Raw genomic sequence first — 6,215 nt, forward strand, 5'->3', positions numbered from 1 at the left:
TCTCTCTCTCTCTCTGTCTGTCTCTCTCTCTGACTCTCTGTTTTTTTCATTCTCCATCTCGCTTTCTTTCTGTCTCTTTTTCTCTTTCTCTCTGCTTCTCTTTCTCACTCTGTCCTTCGGAACACTCCTTTAAAAGGCAGGTCCATTGCCTAAACTGTTTGTTACCCTGTGTCTAACACTGTGTGATATTTGCTGCGAATAAGATGTTCCCGGGACAGTGCAGAGAGGTGCTGGGGCGATGAATGCGAATGGGATGGTCAGTGTAGTTACCGAGAGAGAGCCAAATGAGTCGCTGACAGGAAATGCATTTCCCTGATGCGTCTCACTCTGTCTTCAGAGAAATTGTTCCTGTACCATTCTCTCCCTTGTACCCTTTCATCAGTGAACACAACAAAGCAGCAGCAGGCCTGACCAGATCATTGTCTCCCTTCTTTACCATTCCTGAGAGCTCTGTTTGACACCAATATTGACAAATTCCCATCCCAGTATCTCAAGGCTATTGCATTTCCATGACTGTAACTCTCTGAGGGCAACCCTTTTCATTTTGAAAGGAAATAGCGCAAAGCATGCATTCCTATCACATCACAGTGAATGTTAGACAGGCAGTGCTGAGGGAGCGCTGCACTGTCGGAGGGTCAGTGCTGAGGGAGCGCCGCACTGTCGGAGGGTCAGTGCTGAGGGAGCGCCGCACTGTCGGAGGGTCAGTGCTGAGGGAGCGCCGCACTGTCGGAGGGGCAGTGCTGAGGGAGCGCCGCACTGTCGGAGGGTCAGTGCTGAGGGAGTGCCGCACTGTCGGAGGGTCAGTGCTGAGGGAGTGCCGCACTGTCGGAGGGTCAGTGCTGAGGCAGTGCCGCACTGTCGGAGGTGCATTCTTTCTGATGTACGGTTTGTTTGAAACCCCCGTATCCTTTCTGGTGAACAAAGCACATTCAAGACGCAGTTTTTGGGTAAAGAGTTTGGGGTTCGGAATCTCCCTCAGGCTCATATTTTTCCCTTAATCGTTATTGATAAAACCAGGTACTCTGGGCCTTCATCACCTCGCTATATGTGGGAGCTTGCTGTGCACAAATCAATGAGTGCATTTACTTTAATGCATGAGTAAGCGCCCTTGGAATGCAGTGTTGGCAGTGTAGCACTTTGGGAAGTGCTGAGGTGGCAAAAGGCGCCAGAGAAGTGCAGTCTGTTTCTTTGCCTCTTGCCCATTCTACTTGCGAAGTGTTTGGGATTTGTGTCATAGAACATAAAACAGTACAGCACAGTACAGGCCCTTCAGCCCACGATGTTGTGCCGAAATTTTACCCTAAACCTAGGGTCTACCTTATACTATCATCCGTATGCCTATCTAATAGCTGCTTAAATGCCCCTAATGAGGCACTACCCTCTACCCTCTCTGGCAATGCATTCCTGGCCCCTACCACTCTCTGAGTAAAGAACCTACTTCTGACGTCTCCCCTATATCTACCTCCACTCACTTTAAAACTGTGCCCCCTCGTAATAGCTACCTCCACCCTCGGAAAAAGTCTCTGGCTGTCCACTCTATCTACACCTCTGTTCTTCACCCTGAGGCTACCAACCCTACCAGTGACTCTCTCTTAATTAATGACCCATCATTGTGGACCATCAGGGTGAAGGTGATGAGGAATCTGTGTGCCCCTGTGTCATTTCAGGATTTCCAAGCAGCCCCCACATGTGGGACTCTGAGCAGAACCTCCGCTGATCGATGTAAAGTTGCGACTGATCAACAATTGCTGAACAGTCCTGACTGCATTTACAATGACCAACTTAAGAGAGAGGGTTGAGTACATGGCTCAGTCATCATAAGTTGAATTGACCTGTGTTTAGACATATGGAGCCTCTTTTAGCAAACTGGAGATCTTGTATCTATTTTCAAAGTTTCCTGTGAGTTCTTTTTTCCTTTGTTCATTCAAGGGATGAGGGCCTTGCTGGCCAGGCAGCATTTATTGCCCATCCCTAATTGCCCAGAGGGCAGTTCAGAGTCAACCACATTGCTGTGAGTCTGGAGTCACGTGTAGGCCAGACCAGGTAAGGATGGCAGCTTCCTTCTCCCAAAGGGACATTAGTGAACCAGGTGGGTTTTTCCAACAATGGATTCATGGTCATCATTAGATTCTTAATTCCAGATATATTATTGAATTCAAATTCCACCATCTGCTGTGGCGAGATTCGAACCGGGGTCCCCCAGAATTTTATCCAGGTCTCTGGGTTAACAGTCCAGTGATAATACCACCAGGCCATCGCCTCCCCCCCTTGAGGAGCTCATTCCTGTCTCCGTGGCAACTTGCCAACCAATCAGCACCCCTTCTGTCCTGTGTCATAAATTGTCATTATCAGAAATTTGGCATTCTCGCGTTTGTCCTGACCAAACAGATGTTTCAACGTCTCTCTGAAGAGATCTGTCTCTTCTTCAGTGTTGGAGTGAGGACAGGAGCTACTCAGAATGTGACATTCTTTCTGGTCACCGAGTGGCTGATGGGTGATGAAAAGGGGAGAGCGATTTGACCAGGTATCTCAGGGTAACTAGGGGGTCAGACAAGTGTCGATGGAGAGAAACGGGGGTTTCTACTGCTCGGGGAGACTGGGAATGGTTCCCCAAGGAGGAGAACACACCTCGAGTTGCTGGGAGTTTTTCTGGATTCCATACTTGAGGAAGACGGTACTGCCCTTGGAGGGGATCCAGTGTAGATTCACCATTGGAATTATGTCCAATGGGAGTGAATGAGGAAAGAGTTTGATCCATTGGGATTGTGTAGAGTGGGAGTGAATGGAGAAGGAGCTTGATCCATTTAGATTGTGTCCAAAAGCACTGAATCGGAAAGAATTTGATCCAATGGGATTGTGTCCGATTGGAATGATTGGGAAAGAATTTGAACCATTGGGATTGTCTCAAGTGAGAGTGAATGGGAAGGAGTTTGATCCATTGGGATTGTGTCCAATAGGAGTGAATGATGAGGGTATGATCCATTGGGATTATGTAGAGTAGGATTGAATGGGAAGGGCTTTGATCCATTGGGATTGTGTTCAATGGGAGTGAATGGAAAAGAGTTTGATCCATTGGGATTGTCTCAAGTGAGAGTGAATGGGACGGGGTTTGGGTCCATTGGGATTGTGTAGAATGGGAGTGAATGGGAAGAGGTTTGGGCCAATTGGGATTGTGTAGAGTGGGAATGAATGGAAAGGGGTTTGGGTCCATTGGGATTGTGTACCGTGGGAGTGAATGGGAACGAGTTTGATCCATTGGGATTATGTAGAGTGGGAGTGAATGGGAAGGGGTTTGAGTCCATTGGGATTGTGTAGAGTGGGTGTGAATGGGAAGGGGTTTGGGTCCATTGGGATTGTGTAGAGTGGGAATGAGTGGAAAGGGGTTTGGGTCCATTGGGATTGTGTACCGTGGGAGTGAATGGGAACGAGTTTGATCCATTGGGATTATGTAGAGTGGGAGTGAATGGGAAGGGGTTTGGGTCCATTGGGATTGTGTAGAGTGGGAGTGAATGGGAAGGGGTTTGAGTCCATTAGGATTGTGTAAAGTGGGATTGAATGGGAGGGGAGTTGGGTCCATTGGGATTGTGTAGAGTGGGAGTGAATGGGAAGGGGTTTGGGTCCATTGGGATTGTGTAGAATGGGAGTGAAGGGGAAGGGGTTTGGGTCCATTGGGATTGTGTAGAGTGGGAGTGAATGGGAAGGGGTTTGGGTCCGTTGGGATTGTGTACCGTGGGAGTGAATGGGAAGGGGATTGGGTCCATTGGGATTGTGTAGAGTGGAAGTGAATGGGAAGGGGTTTGGGTCCATTGGGATTATGTAGAGTGGGAGTGAATGGGAAGGGGTGGTCCATTGGGATTGTGTAGAGTGAGAGTGAATGGGAAGGGTTTGCGTCCATTGGGATTGTGTAGAGTGGGATTGAATGGGAAGGGGGTTGGGTCCATTGGGATTGTGTAGAGTGAGAGTGAATGGGAAGGGGTTTGGGTCCATTGGGATTGTGTAGAATGGGAGTGAATAGTAACTCAATGTTGCATGTCGCAACCCAATCCAGATATAGCCATTTCTTTCAGAGTAATTTCAAATCCAAGACAAACTGTGTGTCTGAGACAGCCACCAATGAGCTCATGTAATTATATAATAAATCCATTTCCAATCGTGGTAAATAGCGAGCACTGAGATGGACCACTTGAATTAACCTCCTGGGATGTGCACACAGCCCCCTGATTGGGGTAAAACGCATTGCAATGATCATGATTAAGGTGAGATTCCACTGATGCTGTTTGTCTTGTCACAACTAAACTTGTTGATTTGATTTAATTTAAATTCAAGTTATTTTTGTGACATGTACAGAGATACAGTGAAAAGTATTGGTTTGCCTGCTATCCAGGCAAATCACCATTTGACATAAAAGATTACAGAGAGCAAACTGTTCAGCTGAGTCTCAGTCTTACTCTCTCTCGCTCTCCCTCTCTTGCTTTGTAATCTCTTCCAAGGCGGAGATGGACAGAGAGACACAGAGGTGTAAACGACACAGAGATGACAGATGGACACAGACTGAAATGAGAGTCAGAGGCTTTGAGAGAGACAGAAAGAGGCAGGAGAGCAACAGATAGAAAGATCGAAGAGAGAGACAGAGGGAGATGCGCAAAGCTAGAGATGGATAGAGCTACAGAGAGAGCAAGAGCGAGAGAGATGTTCGCAGATGACAGAGGGAGAGGCAGAAAGAGAGAGAGAGAGATAGAAAGAGAGTTGGACAGAGAGACACACACATAACGACAGAGAGAGACAGAGAGAGAGGTGCAAAGTGAAAGAGAGAGAGAGAGAAAGATAAAGAGACCAACAGAGACAGAGAGAGAGACACGCACACAGAGAGACAGAGAGAGAGGCATAAAGTGAGAGAGATAGAAGGAGAGACTGACAGAGATAGAGAGAGAGAGACACACACACACAATGACAGCAAGAGAGAGATCAGAGGGGACGCAGGAGTGAATGAAAGTGGGACAGAGAGTGTGAGACAAGGAAGGAGTTAGAAAGAGTTCCTGTGTCAGGCTGGCCAGGCTGGGGGACCCTGAAGGTGTCAGCTCTCTGAGGAACACGTGGGTCTGTGCTTCAGGGACTGGGATCGCTTGTGCTCTCATTACAATGGGTAACACGCTGTGAGCAGCCTGTCAGAATGTTCTGTGACCTCCCTCTCCATTAAGACCCACCTCCAACACAAAGCAGCAATTGAAAGGCAGAGCCTGTTGGGTGTGAGTTTATCGGGTGGATGTGGGTACGGGCTAGCAGAAGAGGAGGAGAGAGGGGTTGTTCGGGGCTGAGGTGGGCCAAGTCACTGAGTTAGTGATCAGACACACCACTTCTGCCAGTGGACAGAGCCTCAAGAATTCGGAATCCACCAGGAGTCAGATAGTGGGAAACCAGTGACCAATTCCCTGACCTCTCCTCCATCCGTCTCTCAGAGGGAACAATGAACAGGAGAAAGAAATTACTGTTCCTCCTGGTGCTGTACTCCGGTGAGAATCTCCTCGTAATGCACTCTCTTAATATTGTCTGCACCCTTTCCTGCGGTGATTTTGAAGTTTGCTTCAAGCTCACGGTCCCGCGGTCTGAAAACAGATTTCCCGTCCCCCTCGGAATGTCTCTGCCACATGTCTCCACTAATTTCCACCCACTTCCCCCCACCACCCACCACCACTTTCTCCCCTCACGTACATCCCTGTGGATGGCACGGTGGCTCAGTGGTTAGCGCTGCTGCCTCATAGCACCAGGGACCTGGGTTTGATTCCAGCCTCGGGCAACTGTCTGTGTGGGAGTTTGCACATTCTCCCTGTGTCTGTGCGGGTTTCCTACGGGTGCTCCCAGTTAGGTGATTGGCCATGGAAAATGTAGGGTGACAGGGGTAAGGGAGGGGTGTAGGTCTGGATGGGATGCTCTTCAGAGGGTTGGTGTGGACTCGATGGACTGAATGGCCTGCTTCCACACTGTAGGGATTCTATGAACTATCTTTACTTAAATATCCTGCGTGAACATTCCTTTTCCTCCTCACCTCAGATTGCTGTTTCCCAATGCTGTAACCTCCTACACCCCTCCCTATCACTGTAACCCCCTCCAACCCCTCCCTATCTCTGTCAGCCCCTACACCCCTCCCTATCTTTGTAACCCCCTCCAGCTCCTACACCCCTCCCTATCTCTGTAACCCCCTCCAGCCCCTACACCCC

The sequence above is a fragment of the Rhincodon typus genome, unplaced genomic scaffold, assembly GCF_021869965.1.
Source record: "Rhincodon typus isolate 14 unplaced genomic scaffold, sRhiTyp1.1 hic_rhity00000923, whole genome shotgun sequence".
Taxonomy (NCBI): domain Eukaryota; kingdom Metazoa; phylum Chordata; class Chondrichthyes; order Orectolobiformes; family Rhincodontidae; genus Rhincodon; species Rhincodon typus.